A 22,553-nucleotide genomic window follows, 5' to 3' on the forward strand; every position below is an offset into this window, starting at 1 on the left:
TTGCTTCACACAGCATAAGGCTTTCTCCTGAGCCTTTACCTACTACCCAGGCACAGGACAGGAGAGGAAAAGAATCTCACTGAGATTTTGGGCTGCTTTCCCGTGCCTTCCAGCCTCCACCCCACCCCCTCTTTTAACCATTCTCAGCTGAGGAGTGAATCCCCTTGTTGATTGGTTAATCACCTGGTACATAATTACCTCATCACTTTTGCTCATGTGGGGATGCTCACCAAGTGCACAGAGTGGCCCAGTCAGCCTTAAGCTACTCACACATTGTCACACTTACTAATTAAGCTTTGCCAAGCGGAAGTGTCATTCTTAAATAGTTGATGCAACTATAAATGACAGTGGCCCAGTACTCAGCTGTTGCCAAAGGGTTGAATTGAATTCAATGGATCTACACCAATTTCCACCCGGCGGAGGATTTAAACCCTGTGATTCTGATATCACTGAAGAGCTGGTAGGACTACATTAAAAAAATTCTACTCTTGTATGGAAGGAATAGATCAGGAATCAGACAGAATAGTTAGTGCTTTAGAAGTGGATATTTGCCAACTAAAGACTGATGGGACTACGATTCACCTAATTTATTATCATTATACACGTTTCCAAGTCATCCATCATTGTAGTACATTATCTGGGTGATATGTACATAATTTGGAAGATGATCAATTATCCACAAAGGGAACATAACTCTTTTCTCCTTTCCTACTGTCTCAAATCCACCTTCTTAGAGACAGTTGGAGTTGGCCTGACACCACAATTCAGTCAGAAAAAAGCTTTCACAAAGAGGTTTGTCTGGTACCATGTCCTGAAGCTGTCTTGATCGCAGCCTGCAAGAATTCTACAGGCAGAAGCCTACCAATGAGCAATATATGCCTGTAGCATGTTCAAACTGCACCCTAGTAGCCAAATTTTCTTTGCCAATCACAACTGCTGCACATGATTGTTAAGAAGACTCTCCCTGAGGTCAGTTTTTTAGGTCTATAAAGATTAGATTTTGAACTGGACTCATAACTAATCTGACAGCATATGTGGACAACAGAGCACTGTTGTAATATGCTCTTATCCATATGCTCTACCTAAAAGGATACACGATACATTCTGGCTACAGGAAAGTCTATATCCAAATAGAAAGGGGACAATCTCTTGGCCAGATTGAAGGTGAAAGAAAGTATTTCTGGTCAAGGGCAATATTTAGGAATCTAGAGGAAGAGATGAGTTCAACAGAAGACTCCACTAAGACAGTTGGAGGATAGATGCCTTCAACTGAGGGTGGAGGCCATTGTTCCTCTTTGTTCCTTAAGGGGTTGAGTTGTGCCTTTCTGTTTTAGGGAGCAGCCTACTTTGTCTCTCTCTGTTTTGGGGTTCTTGTGTGTTGTTCTGAATTCTAACACATCGAGTAGTGTTACGCTGCAATCTTCCAGCAGGAGTACTTTATGCTTTTATCTATCTTCTCTGTCTGTATGCCATGAACATAACATAAAATCATTGATGAGGATAGGACTATTAATAAAAGAAGAAGAAGAGAAAGTGGAGATAAAATGACTCCATATGGCAATGTGGACAGTTCCCAGTGTAATAAAACCAAGATGCACAACTCAACTCACCTTACTCTAGGCTGCCTTTCTCTAGGCTGACACTAATCATACACATCCCTACAAAGAGTCCCCTAGCCTGCAAGCAGGACCAGGAAGCCTCTCCACTCTTAATGCCATAGCTTGAAATTCCAATACAGTCCTCAGTACACCACAAGAAATACATTCCAAACAGGTCTCATCTCTACTTTGTTGAAACATGTAATTCTCAAAGAAAACCTCCAATAACAATATAAACATATGACTCACACAAACCAAACAAAATAAATGAAGGCTTTCCCAATTACTGATTAGATTTTAAAAAGTACCTTTGCTATGACATTATTTCTTATGCAGACTAAAACTGGACTAAAATACTCAGTTAAAATATGTGTATACTATGTGTCCTGAATATAAAAATTAACCTCTGTGCAGAGCCTAATTTAGTAGATGGGTGGAAAACCTCAATAAACAGCTCCAGAAAGATTTGTGAAACAGAGAAAGGTCTAAATTTAAGTACACATCATATTTGTCCCCATGTCTTAGGAATTAAGAGGTTTGAGTGCCCTGTGGCTAAGGCACGGGTTTAGTATTCAGTAGATCTGAATTCAATTCCTGGCTCTGCCATAGATTTTGGGTGATGTGAGGATAAATACTTGAGAGTTGCCTAGAAATAATGATGATGCCGGGGGCCATATAAGTACCAAAATAGACAATATCCCTGTAAGGGGGAGCAGCTGGAAATGCAGAGAGGAGGCTGCATTTTTAGTATACATCTGCACAGTTTCAAGAATGAGATAGAAATGTTATGGTCTTGAACAGGAACCCAGGTCCAGTTTCTATCAATGTACCTGCTATATTAGTCACCATCCATTTTTGGTGTGCAGGCCTCATTATAGTCTGAAATCTACATACTGCCTTTCTTCAACATTTGGTCGGTTTAAAAGAAAACCCCACAAGCTAAACAACCCTATACACCTATCATTTAAAAATATAAACTAATGGATACTGCAGGATGAATGCATTACAGACACAAATCTGCCATTCACGCTCCTTAGTCTTTTTTCACATCCCCTTGTGGCTTGGCTATGTACTCAGCCGCATTATGCAAGACATCCAGATTGAACAGCCTTGTATTTTTGTTCCCTTGTGTGAGCTTGTTTTTGATTTTCACAGACGCTTTACTTAGGAGCTCTCATAATTATAGTGCTAGTATAATTTATCCTCTTCTAAAAATGTGCTGCATTATGAGGTGATGTGGAAATGTGTATGCAACATCAGAAAAAAGCGATAAGCCTTCCAGAAGGTAAAAATGAGTACAAATGTTGATGATGATAACATCCCTTTCGCACTGAACATCAGCGATTCTACTCATTTCAACAGAAGTCTGAGAAAGAGGGAGTCAACTTCTGCTCTTACTCTATATTTAAATCAATGTAACTAACTCCACTGTAACTAAGCACTGGTCTACACTGGGGGGGGGGATCGATGCAAGATACGCAACTTCCGCTACGCTATTCGCATAGCTGAAGTCGAAGTATCTTAGTTCGACTTACCTGGCCGTCCTCACGGTGGCAAGTCGACTGCCGCGGCTCCTCCGTCGACTCCGCTTACTCCTCCTGCCGAGGTGGAGTACGGGCATCGATTCGGGGATCGATTTATTGCGTCTAGCTGAGACGTGATAAATCGATCCTCGATAGATCGATTACTACCCGCTGATCTGGCGGGTAGTATAGACGTGGCCTAAGTATTTGTAAAATAAGAATTGAGCTGTAATAAAAAGGGCTGAGAACATTTGGCTCATGATTTCTAAATACCAAAACAAAATTAATTTTATAAGTGACCTGTTAGGAGTGGGTAATTTTTTTCCCCTTCCTTGATTTAATCCCTAACCATATATTTATATATAGCTTGAGAACTGTAACAATGGCTCATTTTGGCAATTCTCTTTGAGATATCATTACCAGCACAAGTCAAGCCCTTAGACATATGTGTCTATAATTAGTTAATAGATAAAGTTCCAGTAGACGGTGCTCAAGAATATTTACTATAGTTCCTAGGTTTTGTCGGACCAATCAAATTTGTTGATGAACACTGCAACTGGCTTCCTTTGAGTTTGAAAGGCTTTTATATCATTAAATATTTTTAATTGAAGCTTTAATAGATGAAATTAAAGAAAAACAGAAGGGTGTTTAGTCTAAAACTACTTGAGTTAGGACTGTTTGTCTTCCACTGTAACACCCTTTACCTGACTACAACAAGATAAATTATCTCACTGAGACGCAAAGATATGGTATCATGAGATTCTAGGATTCTGTTGAGGCTCAAAGAGAGAATCCATCATGTTTCGTATACTCATGTAAAGAAAGCTACCCAGTCAAAATCAGATATGTAACTTCAAGCTCCCTACTAAATCTTTGCTTCAGGGAAGAAGCAGAGATATAAAACCTGAAAAGGATTTATAAATCATAATTTACAGTTAAATATGAGAGTAGGATTTATAAACTTGATTATTGTGGCAGGACTTCAGAGCCCTGATTTATAGCCTAAATCTCAAGTGTGAAATAAGGTTGGGGTGAACAAAATATTTTTATTTAAGGATTTATCACATGATTTGTAAATCTGTCATTGAATTTGTATATCTGCCTTGAGTCACAGAAGAATGGTAAATGTGTCTGTGAATTTGTAAATCCATCTTGCAATCAATCAAGTGCTTTAGAAATGAGGTTGGCTAAATACAATCTTAGAAATAAGTTTGTAAAGTAAAACATAGTCCTCCAGATTTAGTGAGAAGATTTATAAATCAGAACTAGGAGAGGATTTACCAAAGGCTACTTTTCAAATACAAACCCCAAACAGCTTGGGCCTGATTCTCCTCTCACAGACTTTGGTCTAAGCAAGAAGTAACTCCACTGAAGGAAAGAGAATTTGCTAAACCCTTTAAGGATTCACTCCAGTTAACAGCCAAAGGCCATCGATCCTGGTTTCGCCACAGACCAACCTATGAAGCAGAAAGCTGATCGAGCATTCACTATGTTCCTGTATGAAAGCAATATCAAAATGGAGATGAAGAATGAATATTCTTCCATTGCCTATAGTGATCTATGTAGCACGCTGACAATGTGGTCTTTGTTACCACTCTTCTATGAACTTAAGTCTCCAGTGCAGTCTCTGCAGCATCTTTTATTAGCAAAATCAGCCAAAATTCAGTTTTAATTCTGTTTTCATTCAAAACTGTGGGCCATATCCCCCACCCAATGTAAACTGGCACAGCTCAGCTGGAGTGTTTGTTAAAGGGAAGCAGTATGGTCCAGGGGATGGGAAGTCAGACACAGGAGACTTGAGTACACCTCTACCCTGAAATACCGCTGTCCTCGGGAGCCAAAAAATCTTACAAAAACAACAAGGAGTCTGGTGGCACCTTAAAGACTAACAGATTTATTTGGGCATAAGCTTTCGTGGGTAAAAACCTCACCTGCATCTGAAGAAGTGAGGTTTTTACCCACGAAAGCTTATGCCCAAATAAATCTGTTAGTCTTTAAGGTGCCACCAGACTCCTTGTTGTTTTTGTAGATACAGACTAACACGGCTACCCCCGATATAAAAAATCTTACCGCGTTATAGGTGAAACCGCGTTATATCGAACTTGCTTTGATCCGCCGGAGCGCGCAGCCCCACCCCCCCCAGAGCTCTGCTTTACCGTGTTATATACGAATTCGTGTTATATCGGGTTGCGTTATATCAGGGTAGCAGGGCCGCCCGGGGGGGGGGCAAGTGGGGCAATTTGCCCCGGGCCCCACAGGGGCCCCCACGAGAATGTCGTAGGCTCCCCCCGCCTCTGCCTTCGCCTTTCCCCATCCCCTGGCGCCTCAGCGTGCCGCGACCAGTAGCGGCCCTGGAGAGCGCTGCAGCGGCTTGGCTCGGGCGGGACCCGAGGTCCTCCCGCTCGGAGCCACATGGTAAGGGGGTGGGGCGGCAGGAGCTCCTGGACGCGGCTCGCTGAGGCTCTGGGAGGCGGGGGTAAGTGGCATGGTAAGCCCCTCTGAGCTGGGCACCCCCGCAGCTCCGAGCCCAGCCCCTCTGAGCCGGGCACCCCCCGACCCAGAGCCCAGCTCCCCACCCAGCCCTGGGCTACAGTAGCACCACCCCCAGGCAGTGACAGCCCATTGGCACCAACCATCACCATCACCCAGCGACAGCCCATTATGTAATTGCAAATGTATACATACCATTAAAGCATTTAATGTTTTTAAATAATTTATTTTGTGTATTTTCAAATTATTAAAAATTAATTTTTGAATGTATTTCACTGGTTATTTTTTACATTTCCAAACACATGTTACTATAGTATTACAACTTTTTTTTATGGAAGGAGCCCCCGAAATTGCTTTGCCCCAGGCCCCCTGAATCCTCTGGGCGGCCCTGCGGGGTAGCGGTGTACTACTTCCAGTTATACCTGGTGTGTGACCTTGGACAAGTCTCTTCCCTTAACTACGCCTCTGTGTCCCCGCCCATCTTTTGTTTGTCTTGTCTATTCAGGCAGCATGCTCTTCAGGTCAGGGACTGTCTCCTCTGTAGATTTCTCAGTATGTATTTGTACAGTGCTTTCCACAAGACCCCAGTCTGAGCTAAGGCTTCTAGGTGCTTTTGAAACACAAATAATAAACAGAAGCATCCACCGTGTTACAAAGTTTGCATTTCAGCTAAACTTCCCGTGATCTTTGGCTCGTGTAACTCATCACACTTACACTGAAGTTTAGCTAATCGGAATCACTAAGGCTTGTTGTCTGTAGCAGGTTGCTGTAATGTGAAGCTTTATGATCACTGTTACATTTCAAACATAAGGAAGATGTAGGTCGAAGCGCACTTTCAAAGTTATAATTCAAGTAACTTAAAAGTGTGGCTACAGTCAAAGGTTAATAGAGGAATTCTCCAGCTCAACCTTTTTTTCTCTTTGTATATCTAAAAGCTGCTTACTTTACTGACCAAACCATTTTTAGAATCTTCCCTAGCACTGCTGTAAATCCAGAAATGGATTTATAAACCCTTCCTCAAGTCCCTGGTATCTCATCATTTGTCCTTCGCACTACTGAGGCTCTGACTCAGCAAAGTACTTAAGCCCAGGCCTAACTTCAAGCATTTGAGCAGGAGACTACTCTAGGGATTTTATCGGGACTGTCCCGATATTTGCTTATTTTTCCCGCGTCCCGACCTACCTTCGGTCGGGACGCGAATTGTCCCGATATTTTGCCTCCGCTCAGGGCCGGCGCACGGGCTCGCGCCCCCCCGCGCCCTGGCCCCGCCCCTTCCTTCCCCCATTGGATCCCTCCCCAAATCCCTGCCCTGGCCCCGCCCCCTCACTGCCCCATTGGATCCATCCCCAAATCCCCACCCTGGCCCCGCCTCTTCCCCAAGCACGCCGCATTCCTCCTCCTCCCCCCTCCCTCCCAGGCTTGCGCTGATCAGCTGTATGGTGGCGCAAGCAGTGGAGGGAGGGGGAAGGTGGAGACGGAGCAGAGGCAAGCTGGTGGGGGGGGGGGGGGGCGTGGAGCTCCGGCTTTTTTTTTTTTTGCTCCGCCCCTGCATCCTGATATTTCACCTGTGTGATCTGGTCACCCTAGACTACTCAGATACCTAACTACCTTGCTAAATTGGATCATGAGCTCTGATTACTAAGAGCAGCAGTGTCCATCCATTGCCACTGATCACCAAATACAGACCCTACTGTAATTATAGCCACATTTCTTGCCAACAAGAAAAGGTCATTTTTGACTTGTTGACCCTTCTAGTGTTTCATATTGGACTGAACTCTAAGCTAAATATGAACATTTGGGCAGAGCAAACAAGGCAGATAAAAATTATACAGCAGAGACCTGGGTGTACCTCTCATAGGCTATACCAAATTTTCTACAACATCATAGTCCTACTTATTGAATTCCATGTACTGATACCATAAGGGTGAAATCTTGGCCCCACTGAAGTCAACGGCAAAACTCCTAATGTCAGTCACTGCCACCTCAAGCCAGGCAGACCTATCTATCATGGGCGGCGGGTATCATAGGCTGGGGGAGGCTGTGCCTCCCCAAACAGCCAGGCGTGGCCTCGCCCACACTCTGACCCCACCTGTCCTCCAGCTTCCCGCTCCGTGCGGCTAGAGTCCAGTCTCCCTGTGGGATGGTCCTGGCTCCAGCCGCGTTACCCGCCCTTCCAGCTCTCCAGGTCTGGGGAGGCTGCAGCCATGCCACCCGCCCTCCTGGGGGTCCAGGGCTCCAGGGCTAGGTGAGGCTGGGGCCGTGCCACACGCCCTCCTGTCGCTCTGGGGCTGGGAGAGCTGTGGCCGTGCACCTGTCCTCCTGGTGCTCTGGGGCTAGGGAGGGGGCTAGCCTGGAGTGGGGCCCGGTGGGGTGTGGCACAGAAGGGCGGGGCCTTAGACTGAATGGGCAGGGCTGGGAGTTAGCCTCCCCCAGCCGGCGGTTCACGTGCCTATCTATACTACCACCTACAGCTAAATCCTGTATTGCTTAAACTTCCTTTACACTAATGGACACAGCTTAATTCCTCGTTATTTTTTTGATTTGGGTCATTACAAAGTAGAAGCTAAACAAGATAACAATATTGAATAGATTTCCCTCAGCCTCACCTCAAGCTGTACTAGAAAAAATATGAATGAAATTGAGACACAGTCCCAAAAAAGTGTCCTTTTGCATTTAATTGCCATAAAACACTCTGGAAAACTTGGAAATATTGATAAGATTTCAGACTGTCACATGGAAACTTGAACAAGTATTTATAAATACATTTGGATTGAGATAGGGGTCTTGCCAGTATCTGACAACCAATGAATTAATATCCCATTAAATTGTTCTTAGAATTTTAGGTTAATATTCATGAGGGTTAATCACAATGGGATTGTCACTCAGAATTGTAACAATGGTTATTCAAGTTCAGTAACCCTTGCCACTATGATAACAGTGGGTTTTTAAAGAGGATGATAGTGGTAGTGCTGTTGGTATGCAGGGGCAGGGGGAGTGGGGAGACAGTTTTAGTAAAGGGCTGTTCTTTACTTATACTGCACCTTCCATTTTCTCAAAGAGCATCTGATCTCTGGAAAAATAACTTAGCACTGTACGTTTCTTTATATCATGTACGCTATAGATTTTATCAGCTGCAGTTGTTCTCCAAAATTTGTAATATTTATTAGTGGTATCAAAGCCCTTAAGTCTAAGGGGAAAAATAAGATTAAAACAATGCCAGGTTTTAATGCTATAGAAATGGATAACTGCAAAACTTAAACCTTGATTGACCTCACACTGTTCCTCTCAGTCACCTGGGATCTCAGCTCATAACAAAGGCAAAAGGAGATGTATGTCCCTAACACTGCAAGTGAGCCTGGGTGTACTTCTCATAGGCTAAATCAATTATTCACCTTCATCAGAGTCCTACCTACTGAATTCCATGTGTTGATATGCTAAGGGCTAAATCCTGCCCCCACTGAAGTCAACGGCAAAACTCCCACTGACAACAGTGGTGCCTGGATTTCACCCTAATAATGTAATTGTCAGTCACTAGCACCTCAAGCTAGGCAGAGCTATCTCTACTTGACCCAAATTATCAGCTTCCTTTAAAAAAGATGTATAATATAATTATGAAACAGAAGCAGATGGAAAAACAAAAGCAGGGTTATGTTCTCATCTCATTGGAAAAAGCTTGTCCTACTGCTCTGAGTCTGGAATTGGAAGCAAAGATCTGAGTTCCAATCCTCCATTTCCCCCCATGACTTGCTGTGTTAACTCTCTGTCTCAGCTTTCCGGTCTGTAAAATGGGGATAGCACTTTACCTCGTCAGAGGTTTGTGAGGATTTATAGAGGTGAAACGCTAAAGTTCTAAAGCCCAATGGGCCACATTTTCTCAGCATGACTGAGCAGTTCCTTCCTCAGCAAGAAGGCCCACTGATGATCTCAATGGAACTTTTTTCAGTGCTAGTTACTACTCAGTATGAATAAAGTGACAAAAATTTAATCCTATGTAAATGCTAAGTGTTATTGTCCAAAGGTTCACCCCTCTGCAGCTGACCAGGTACTATGCACAATTTATGTCCCACTTAAGCTCTGATTGAATGCTTAAGCCACAGCTAAGTGCGTAGGCCTTGTGCTGCCCCTCTGCATACTGATTAATTGCACTCTGCCTGCTTTGGGGAATGTTGAGTTTTTGACTCCCACAAGCTCAAACTGTGAGTTATATCCAGAAATCCCTGCTTGATGTCTCATTTCACCTTTGCCAAAGGATATGCTATATTTTTTGCAAAAGGATTATTTGAGATATAGAAAAAATGATGTAAAAAGAAACAATGGAAAATTATCTGACAAGAAAATCAATGGAAAAGTCACATATGACACACTGCTTGAAAGAAAAACACTGATAACCTTGATCATCTAAAATCTTTTTAGTTGTACCATTTCTTTCATTTAAACTCTCGTTTTAAAGAGTAAAGTAAGGTTAACTTACTGAAGGTGAAATCTTTGCTTGGTTGTGAACCATTTCCGGGTGATAGTTAGTTTAGCTAAGGTAGCTACGCAGCAGAACAATCAAATACATTTGTATTAACATATGTTAAAATTACTGACCAGTAGGACCCTATCTCAATCTATGATCTTGTTCTCCAGAATCTCAGTTTTTATGTAATTAAAACATTAAGTTACTAGCCATTATAGTCACAAAGAAAACAAAAAAAATGTGAGATGAGTGTAAGCAATATAACTGTGGGCTTGTCTACAACTGGAGTTTCTGAGGAATGGCTATTGAGGAAGAGCTATTCCTGAATAATTCCATATGTAGGCCCTTTTATTTCAAAATAAGAATGACTTGATCCTATTTACTTTAACCCACTTTCAGCATGGATGCGAGTTTCTAGAAAGCCTGGAACAGCTCTAGGAGGTGTGAACTCCCCTGTTCATCTCAGTGAGACATTAATTTATATGCCCAGTGTTGATCATTTAAATGTCAACACAATTAATTATTTCATTCCTATGTAAGACTGGAGAGGGAGGGTTGCAGATCTGCACAATTTACGGAGTGATGTCTCATTTTGTTCCCACTAGTGGGAGGTGTCTAAGAGATATCACACTTATTTCCCCTCCCCCCAATAAATAAGGACCAAAGCCCAAGAAGACTAGCAGGGCCAAAGGCAAGTCTCTCCAAGAGGAAGTCAAACTCCAGAAGCCCAGTGGAGCTCAAGGAGCTACATGATCATAATTAGGGTGACCAGATAGCAAGTATGAAAAATCGGGATGGGGTTGGGGGGTAATAGGAGCTCATATAAAAAAAAAGCTCCAAATATCGGGACATCTGGTCACCCTAATCATAATATAAACATCTGCCTAGTCTACAATGAGTGATGTGTTGTTCCAGCGACTCAGATGGATGGAGCTTATTTTGTGGGCTGAGCAAGAAGGTGTACTACCAACTCTCCCTCAGTCTGATCCTTGGACGTATTTCTCCAATTTGCTCACATATCTCACATGTGTTTACAAATGAGAGTGTAAGGGGAACATTTAATTTACACAGCAAGATTCTGCCTACCCCTTGCACATGTGCCGGGGCCTGATGGCACAAGAAACTTCCCCTGCTTTTCGTGGGCCCATGTTTAGCCACACTGTTGTCCCTGCGCTCAGTGGTTGGGCTGCTCCATCTCTGTTTCCCCAGGGGAACACAATGACCCAAATGATTCAGGGTGGATGCAGGTGTTTCATTAACAATAAGTGATGGGGCAGGCAGGCAGAGTCGTAGGAAAGAGAGCTTTTTTAAGCATGCCAAGAGGCCAATGTACAAACTCTAAAGCCTCAGCCTGTACGTTAGCAACCTGGTATTCCTGAGCCCCTGGTGTTGCATAAAACAAGTTCTCTCTTGAAACCAAACCCTCTTTCTGCAGGTCCACGCAAACTGCAGGCTATGACTCCTCCCCTTCCTTCCCACTACCTTGCAAAGCTGGATTATTTCTTGAGGGGGGGGCAGGAAGCAGGCTATATGGAATAACCAGACATCCTGATACAGATGTCCGCCCCCCCCCCCCCGAGTTACGCAAATCCGTAAGCTAGAAATAGGTTTTATTTTTATTTTTTTATTTTTGCATAATGGTTGGGTATACGTTTCCGACTTACGCAAAATTCAAATTACGCAAGGCGTTCCAGAACGGAAGGCTTGCATAAGTTGGGGAGCATCTAGTGAAGGCTAGGACTATAACAGAGTTTAAAAGAGAACTGGATAAATTCATGGTGGTTAAGTCCATTAATGGCTATTAGCCAGGACGGGTAAGGAATGCTGTCCCTAGCCTCTGTCTGTCAGAGGGTGGAGATGGATGGCAGGAGAGAGATCACTTGATCATTTCCTGTTAGGTTCACTCCCTCTGGGGCACCTGGCGTTGGCCACTGTTGGTAGACAGGATACTGGGCTAGATGGACCTTTGGTCTGACCCGGTACGGCCTTTCTTATGTTCTTATGTTCTTATCTGTATTATCGGGACTGTCCCAATATTAGTGGCTTTGTCTTATATAGGACCCTATTATTCCCTCCCCAATAGGACCCTATTGCCCCCCATCACACTTGCTATCTGGTCACCCTAAGGCTCCACTCCATAAAGACGTGCAGTACACAGTATATTCCCCTAGTGTGCCAGGGAGTTCCGAAAGACATTTTTACTTCCCTGAGACAGAATGCAGCACTGCCAACTCTTCCAATGTTATCGCGAATCTAGCAATATTGGGCATTTTCTTAAAGCTGCAGCTCTAGGAGTTATGGGATTACATGAGAATCTCAGTTTTCATTAAAAATAACCCATATGTTTTTTGCTATCATGGCTGAGGAGAAAAGCTTGATAACTTGATCGGAGCGCACCTTAAAGGCCTAGAAACTGGAAAGTACATAGAAGAACCCACAATTCATTCTAAATATTCTGAGTTCTTTCATACATATCCCCTCCCAAAAATTGTGGGGTTTAAATATATAGATATATAGATATAGAGAGAGATATAGATCTATCTATCTATGTATCTATATAGATATGCCAAAAAAAAAAAAAAAAACAATGAACCAATCCCACCTCCCACAACTACTGAATTTTTGGGGCTTGACTCATGATTTTTGAACATTTGGGGCTGGCAATACTGAGAATGCCTCCTGGATTTCCCAGGAAGATGGTGGATCTCTACTGCTCCCCAGGCAGGGCTATTCCTTAGAGTCATGATTTGGCATTTAGAGAGTAAATCTGTGTGACCTAGTGTTAGTGTCACGACTGCGTTGAAGAACACAATGAGCATGAAAGCCAGTCAATTTTAAAAACAATAAAAATTCATCTCTCCTTGGTTCTCCCCCAATTCCAGTTTTTATGGGCTTACTATCACATTGTCTTATTTTTTCCTACCCAAAGTTGCCGTGTAGAAAACCCTCTTAAACAGAGGATATACAGTGGAAATAGTGAAACTGACTATAAATAAGGTATTGTCAAGGGCACAGTGTAAACAAATAAAAAAATCTAATCTCTAATCTCTTTCAGAGACATTTGAAACAACAGCAAGCAAAATAATTCAGATAGAATACTGATTTTTTAAAAATAAACTACGCCTCTCTCACAGGTAAATTGCCACACTACATAGTTTGCATACATTAAATAAAGTTACAATCAAATTCTTAGCTTATTAGTATGTGATTAGTATGTGATCCCTGGTTGGGATCTGACCTTGTGCTGAGCACTTTTCTAACACACGGGAAGACAACCCCTACTCGAGGCCCTTGCAATGTACAATAAAAAGACAAAGAACAGGTGAGCAGTGGGAGGGGAAAGAGACACAATGTACAAGGACATGAGCAGGGTGATATTTTGGATAAGGCTTCCCTATAAAACTAGCCATTTGCAAGTTATGTGTGAATCAATGTAGCCACTAGTTTATAAAGAATGCAAACTACATAATCGACAATTTTTATGTAGTGTTTGAAGGAGACTATTTTAAAATGGGATTCTTTACCTTGTTTCTTTTTGCTAGATTGCAGTCTCTTCTTCTTAACTTACTGGTTAATTTTTTTAAAGCCTTGAAAACTAATATAATTGTATTGATATTCTTGGCAGAAATAATTAAAACACATGCTGTAACATGTTAGATAAGCTTCAGGAAAGTAAGTCACTACTGCTCTTTATATATCAGCTGTGAGGGCATTCCCAATATTCATTTGCTGTCACTTTCATCTCTTCATTCCAGCTCGTCAGCACCCGACTGGAATCCTGAGCTTAGCTCTACTGCCCTTCTTTGAGAGTCACCGAGTCTCTCATTAAAAGAGCCTCTCTCTGTAAAGTAAAAAACATCCACTGTAGCAGTTGCATACATCATGTCCTGCAAGCCAAAGTATTGATGGAGAAGTGGGAAATGAAAACATCCATTTTTCCTCCAACAGGTTAAAATCCAGTCACCGTTCTGGGAATTCGGACATGAAAAAATCCTCCCGTACTGATTTCAGTTTATTGTTCACCTCAACTTCTTCACCTCTTGTTGCTAAATATACATTGTCTACTTATCAGTCAAAATGACACAAATGCAACTGCTCCTGTGAAGCCCAATCCTGCAAAGATGTATGCACATGAATAGCTTCATTCTTGCAGGTACTCCCATTGATGTCAATGGATCTACTCATAGGAATTAAGTTACTGACAAGTCTTTGAAGGATTGGGCCCATAACTTTTATATGTGATTTTTAGAAGGGAGCTCACAACTTGGGTATTTGCACATGCAAAAGGCAAATTAAATGAGCACTCAACATTCAATGTGTGTGCCCCGCTGCAATACCAGCAAATGCAAATTAGGCGCACAATTGTGTATGTATTATTTGAGAGCAAATTTGAAAGTCAGCCCTACTGACTGCTACTAAAGCATGCTACTAACACAAGAAACAGAATTGGTAACAATATGGCAGGTGGAGTTTCCAAAAGCACTCAGCACGGGCCTACCTTTGCTCCCATTGAAGTCAGTGAGAATGTCACCATGTTTTCAGCGTGGGAGCAGAATTAGGCCACCGCTGAGTGCTTTTGAACATCCTACCCTACTAGACCATATCCTGGCAGCAGAAGTTACTATAAGTTTACTATAAAGTTGCTGAATAGAAACCACTGCACCAGAGGTTCCCTATTTTCTAAATTCATAGATTTTAAGGCCAGAAGGTATTAAGATAGTACAAATAATATTTAATAATTATGATAATCTAGGCTGACCTGCATTAAAAAAACAGAAATTTCATCAGGTGGTTCCTGGATAAGTCTTTCACTTTTGGGTGAGCGATAGCATCTCTTGCAGAAAGATGTCCAGAATACATTTAAAAACAACAAGTGATGGAAAATCTACCACATCCCTGTGTATGTGGTTCCAATGGATTGCTCATTACAGTAGAACCTCAGAGTTACGAACACCAGAATTACGAACTGACCAATCAACCACACCCCTCAGGCAGCAGCAGAGACCAAAAAAAAGGAAAGAAAAGAAAAGAAAAAAACAAATACAGCACAGTACTGTGTTAAACGCAAACTACTAAAAAGAGGGAAAGTTTTAAAAACAGATTTGACAAGGAAACATTAAGATGGTTACAAGCAGAATTTTTCTTCTGCATAGTGAAATTTCAAAGCTGTATTAAGTCATTGTTCAGTTGTAAACTTTTGAAAGAACAACCTTCATGTTTTTTTTAAGAGTTAGGAACATTTCAGAGTTATGAACAATCTCCATTCCCGAGGTGTTCATAACAGTGAGGTTCTACAGTATTAAAAATTCACCCCTTCACTATTTAAGGACTGAGGGTCTGTGTGGAGATGGAATTGATGCTTTTAAAAATACATTTTTGAAGGTAAAGGGACAGGCAGTGATTTTTGCAAAATTAAAATACATTTTCCCAGACACAATGGAGAGAAAGACAGCATGCTGACAAGACAAAGAGTTGACTGACATTTCCTATAACTCAATCTCCTGTCAACCGAACACTTTAAATCATTAATATTCATAAGAAAAAATAATATAATGTGTATCATATGTTACTATATCAGACGATATCATTTAAGTCAACTTATTTTTACCTAGCACCTTTCATCACAAAGGATCCTAAAATGCTTCATAAACTATGCATCTCATTCTTCTCCCACTGAAGTCAACTGAGATTGTCTGGCTATACCAAGAGAAGAACAGGAGACATTTGATACAGTTTTAATCAGGCCGCAATTTTATAATTAGGTGTCTGGGACTACCTGGCAGATAAAAGTGTTCAGTGCAAGTAACCTCATGTTCATTCTATAACCACCTAGAGGGCTTCCTCCAGCCCCACTTCTTTTTCCATCCAGAGCCCCCAGCCTTACCATCCACCTCCACCTCATAAGGAGGGTTAAGGTGAGCCATAAGAAAGAAGGGTTGGCACCCTGCCATACCATCTATAGAAGCCCCAACCATCTATAGAATTCCCCCCCCCCCAGTTCTGTTCCTTTAACCAACACCTCCTTTTTAAGTCCTTTACTGAGCAATCTATCCAGTCACTGTATACGTTTCCTATGGAGTACCTGCACTGGACATCGGCCCCACATTTATGTAATGAATTGTAACATATAGCCTAACTTCCTTCGTGCCACACATCAACAAAGCCCGCCCTTAATCTACTGCGGGGAAGGCGAAAAAACCCCAACTCCATCTACGCCAATCTGGTGGCAAGGGGAAAATTCCTTCCCGGCCCCCTAAAAAGGGGGGGCTAGCGCAATGCCCACAGCAGGTCTTGACCAAACCTGATATTCCCCCACCTAAAGGGGGGGGAGGGTGGGTGCTCCCTCAGCCTGCTCCGTGTAAAAGGGGACTTCACCACATGAGGCTGCCTTTTTAAACCCTTCCACCCATCCAGTTTTCAGGATATGAATCAGTGTTGCCACTCTTGTCCCTTTTGCAGCAATTTGACCTATTTCCCCCCTCCCAGCCATAAAGCACTGTTCCCTTCATTCAGCCAGCCAGCCAAATCCCCCTCCCCTGCCGCTTAAAGGTGCGGTGTGGTCATTCTACCACGGACTTTAAAAGGTACAATGTCAGGCACTCTGTGTAAGAACCACTTCACCCAACTACAGGGAAACAGCTGGACTGGAACACAGCAGCTGTTTGACATCACACAGAACATTAGACAACCATTTAGGATAGGAAGTGAAAAATACCTTACCCTCCTGAAAGTGCAGAGAGAATCTATCTATCGTATATCTAGGTTCTTATATGGACACCATTTGGAAAGAATATTTGGGAATTTTTGGAGACAGAATGCAGACTGCAATAGGAGTATTTCCATGAGTAAAGGTTAGCAGGACTGTGCCCCTAAGCTGGAATTTGTCAGCTCATAAGTATCCTACTCTTGTGAAAAGTGATGGGCTCTTTAATGATTACAAGTTACTAGGACGACAGTTTTATATCTCACTCCAAATAAGACTATTTTTAGATCTCACTTTCTAAACCAGAGCATGTGCCGTATTTCTGGCGCATTTTAAGTATGACCCATGAAAATAAAATGAAAATCAGCTCCATTAAAAAAAATGCACACAGGGCTTGTCTGTAATTTGATTGCTCTGGCAAATTTATCTAGAGTCATAACATTATTTAGGATACAGATTTTAAATGCTTTTCCAGATGTTAAATTAGCTTAGCTGCTATAGCAGAAGTCCTGTGAGCTTGTCTGTAATAAAATATACATACATATTCCAAACTTGATGAAGCTAGGGAGCTGCCACAATTATACCTTGTGTTCACTTCTTATGTCCAATACCAGAATAAAATAAGTAAAAATAAATAAAGTCAGTGATTAAAATAGGAGCAAGAAAAGAAAAAAAAACTCATTTTTTCCCTGTGTCACTAATAAGCAGCACTATGTGTCTATACAGCACCTTCTACCAGAGGAATTCAAAATATGTTACAAACAGTCAATTAAAATTCAAAATACTTCGTAAGATAGCTAAGAATAATTACATCAATTTTCCAGGGGAGAGAGAAATTATCACTTAATCTGATTTAGAACTGGAGAAAAACTGTGGTGAATTTGGACCAAGGTGTAGAAAGCAGACTACAAACTTTGAATTCAGACCCAAACATTTCAAAATGTTTGTTAAGGCAGGAGGTTCTGGTTCAAATCGATCTTTGCATATGTAACTTGTCTAAAGAGCTGTGAATAGTAGCTGAGACTAGAACCCCCAGGAGGCCTGAGTCCATGTGCCTTCCTTTGACAACTGGACTAGGGGTTCCCAAACTTTTTCATACTACAGACAATATCTTAATCTGGGGAACTACACTTCCTTTCCTGTTCCTGATCACATGGGCTACTCCCTCTGCTGACCCCACTCCCATTTGTAATCCAATATGGACCCTTTAAACTACCTTGCTCCATGACATAGCAAAACCCAATGCTCCTGATGGGTGGTGAAAAAGATCTAGCTTAATGGGAAACTAGAGTTTCCTGTCCCACAAAATGATTCTTAACACTGTACATCAGAGTAGCATAGACAGACATCTCCATAGGGAAAAGCGAGGACCTGGACTTTTGCAGAAATAAAAGCCAAGTAACGTCATAATCATATTAATTTCTGGGCACTCTGAATAAAGGTAAATAATGTGCCCGGTTAAAAAGAGGCACTCCTGTTTTAGCGGGACCTGTACCCGCATTAATTAATTCATAATAGCACCCATTATGTGCTGTGTTTTCTTAAGGATCCTGCTCTGAAGAGCTTACAAACTAAAGACAGTCTTGCATCTGAAGAAGTGAGGTTCTTACCCACGAAAGCTTATGCTCCCAATACTTCTGTTAGTCTTAAAGGTGCCACAGGACCCTCTGTTGCTTTTTACAGATTCAGACTAAAAACGGCTACCCCTCTGATTCTTGAAACTAAAGACAAGGAGACAGATTAAATGAGGGGGAAGAAGAGCAGGCAATTTATATACATGTCAACTTGATAAACTGCAAGTAGCACTGTGGAAGAGGGACTCTAAACATGGACACAGTAAGGGCCTTGTGAATAAACTCAGGGAGACTGTGCCACGGACAGGGACTATATGGAAGAAAGCACAAAGGCGACTTTTGGTCTACACTACAAATCTACACATCGACAGAACCCCCAGTGTAGACAGTGCTATGTCAAAGGGATGATTTCTCCCATTGACATAGCTACCATCTCTCAGGGAGGTAGAGTACCTATGCCGACAGGAGAAGCTCTCCCATTGGCGTAGGTAGTGTCTTCACTAAGCACTACAGTGGAACAGCTGCACTGCTGAGGCACTGTAAGTGTAGATAAACCCTGTGTGGGAAATGCATAAGGCTTGAAACACTGGTGGATCAAAAGGGAAATTCAAAGCTTAACAAAGAGGCAGAAGTAAGGAGGAGCAGAGCTATGAAAGTGGTAACAAAAAGCTTCACTTTGATACAACAGCAGATTGGAAGCCATTGGAAACATGCGCCGGATCCTTCTAAGAGTTACTCTTCAGCCTAATCCCATTGAAGCCACTACATGTGAAGGTCCCAATGACGATTATACATAAGCTGTTATATTCGGGTAGAAACTGTTTGTAGGTTTGTGCCTTGTGCTGAAATAAGGAACATTATGATAATAATTATAAAGTGTAGGAGTGTTTGTTCTGTAAGCAAGAGTAAACAATGATAATGCTCTCAAGGATCAATGGCTCATTCATAGCTGACCTGAATGGAAGGCCTGCCATTGGCTGAAAAGTAAGACCTAGTCTACACACTGTTTGTGTACTGATTTAGCAATTTCACTTAGTGACATTTTTACCAAAATAGTTAAATCAGTACAACACCTAATAGCAATGCCAATAACTTATACCAGTATCACTTATTCTGCTAAATTTACATCCACACTGGAGGGGGGTGAAACGCTTTAACTATGCTGCTACAGCTAACATGGTACCTTTTGTGTGTGTAAACAAATCCTAAGTGCTCAATCTTCCCTTCTTTGCACACCCAAAAATCTCATTGAAATCAACAGATGTTTGAATCATAGAATCATAGAATATCAGGGTTGGAAGGGACCTCAGGAAGTCATCTAGTCCAACCCTCCGCTCAAAGCAGGATTAATCCCCAACTAAATCATCCCAGCCAAGCCTTTGTCAAGCCAGACCTTAAAAACCTCCAAGGAAGGAGATTCCACCACCTCCCTAGGTAACCCACTCCAATACTTCACCAGCCTCCTAGTGAAAAAGCTTTTCCTAATATCCAACCTAAACCTCCCCCACTGCAACTTGAGACCATTACTCCTTGTTCTGTCATCTGCTACTACTGAGCACAGTCTAGATCCATCCTCTTTGGAACCCCCTTTCAGGTAGTTGAAAGCAGCTATCAAATCCCCCCTCATTCTTCTCTTCTGCAGACTAAACAATCCCAGTTCCCTCAGCCTCTCCTCATAAGTCATGTGGTCCAGACCCCTAATCATTTTTGTTGCCCTCCACTGGACTCTTTCCAATTTTTCCACATCCTTCTTGTAGTGTGGGGCCCAAAACTGGACACAGTACTCCAGATGAGGCCTCACCAATGCCGAATAGAGGGGAATGATCACGTCCCTCGATCTGCTGGCAATGCTCCTACTTATACAGCCCAAAATGCCGTTAGCCTTCTTGGCAACAAGGGCACACTGTCGACTCATATCCAGCTTCTCATCCACTGTAACCCCTATGTCCTTTTCTGCAGAACTGCTGCCTAGCCACTCGGTCCCTAGTCTGTAGCAGTGCATTGGATTCTTCCATCATAAATGCAGGACTCTGCACTTGTCCTTGTTGAACCTCATCAGGTTTCTTTTGGCCCCATCCTCTAATTTGTCTAGGTCCCTCTGTATCCTATCCCTACCCTTCAGCGTATCTACCACTCCTCCCAGTTTAGTGTCAGCTGCAAACTTGCGGAGGGTGCAATCCACGCTGTCCTCCAGATTATTAATGAAGATATTGAACAAAATCGGCCCCAGGACCAACCCTTGGGGCACTCCGCTTGATACCGGCTGCCAACTAGACATGGAGCCATTGATCACTACCCGTTGAGCCCGATGATCTAGCCAGCTTTCTATCCACCGTATAGTCCATTAATCCAGCCCATAGTTCTTTAAATTGCTGGCAAGAATACTGTGCGAGACTATCAAAAGTTTTGCTAAAGTCAAGGAATAACACGTCCACTGCTTTCCCCTCATCCACAGAGCCAGTTATCTCATCATAGAAGGCAATTAGGTTAGTCAGGCACGACTTCCCCTTGGTGAATCCATGCTGACTGTTTCCAATCACTTTCCTCTCCTCAAAGTGCTTCAAAATTGATTCCTTGAGGACCTGCTCCATGATTTTTCCAGGGACTGAGGTGAGGCTGACTGGCCTGTAGTTCCCTGGATCCTCCTTCTTCCCTTTTTAAAAGATGGGCACTACATTAGCCCTTTTCCAGTCATCGGGGACCTCCCCCGATCGCCATGAGTTTTCAAAGATAATGGCTCTGCAATCACATCCGCCAACTCCTTTAGCACCCTCGGATGCAGCGCATCCGGCCCCATGGACTTGTGCTCATCCAGTTTTTCTAAATAGTCCCAAACCACTTCTTTCTCCACAGAGGGCTGGGCACCTTCTCCCCATACTGTGCTGCCCAGTGCAGTAGTCTGGGAGCTGATCTTGTTTGTGAAGACAGAGGCAAAAAAAAAGCATTGAGTACATTAGCTTTTTCCACATCCTCTGTCACTAGTTTGCCTCCCCCATTCAGTAAGGGGCCCACATTTTTCTTGACCTTCTTCTTGTTGCTAACATACCTGTAGAAACCCTTCTTGTTACTCTTAACATCTCTTGCTAGTTGCAACTCCTATTGTGATTTGGCCTTCACTCCTGCTTGCCTGAGCAATATTTTTGGGATGTATCAAGGATGTACGCTTAATGGTTGATAGGCAACGTGCTCTAGTAGATGGACCACTAGACTGAGGGCATGTCTACACTTACTGGGGATTGGCGCTGTGGCGATCGATGCACTGGGGGTCGACTTAGCGGGTCTAGTGAAGACCCGCTAAATCGACTGCAGATCATTCTCCCATTGACTCTGGTACTCCATCAGAATGAGAAGCATAAAGTAATTCGACAGGAGAGTCTCCCCCATTGACCCAGCCTGGTGTAGACACTGCAGTATGTCGACCTAAGCTACGTTGACTCCAGCTACGTGACTAATGTAGCTGGAGTTTTGTAACTTAGGTTGACTTGCCCCTGTAGTGTAGACAAGGCCTCAGAGTCACTAGATGGTTACCTCTGCCATTCACTTGCTATGTGACCTTGGCACCCTCTGTGCCAAGATACTGTAGTGTGAAAATATACAATGATTTTTCTCTCCAGTATCTGCACACATGCAAAGCAGATATAAAGATTCAGTGATAGCATGTATAAAGCATGTATAAATGCAATCAGCAAATGGGAATTTTTCACTAGCTTATATAGTGCAGCTGCCATGTTTGGATTTGTGGTTCATTGGCTCAAAGACCAATGCCTCTCAACATAAGGTTTGTCAATCAGTTTCAGACCCTTATGAATCCCTACTGAATGCACGTGCAATACAGTGATCATAAGAATGAGCTGTGATGTGATTTGCTCTAGTGCAGCAAATGCTCCTAGAGTGGGGAATGTCCAGTGGTTCTCGCAGGATAGAGGATTTACTACATCTATAAATTTTAATCTTGGAGAGAACATTGATTTACACCTCAGAAAAATCAGGGATTACTTTTGACAGCTTGCTGAAAGGAATTTACTCTGCTCATGGACATACTTTTCTTTCCTATAAAGATAAAAGGCAATGATAGAAATCTTATTAAAAGTCACCTTAGCTCACTGTTTCAAGGTGGTCAGGTCACCTTACTCTTCCATAATGGACACAGTAGCATGGAACTGAGTAACAAAATGTATTTGTTGATGTATTGTCCATGTGAGGGCA

Source organism: Terrapene carolina, unplaced genomic scaffold (assembly GCF_002925995.2).
Source record: "Terrapene carolina triunguis isolate 2854851 unplaced genomic scaffold, T_m_triunguis-2.0 Scaffold97, whole genome shotgun sequence".
Taxonomy (NCBI): Eukaryota; Metazoa; Chordata; order Testudines; family Emydidae; genus Terrapene; species Terrapene triunguis.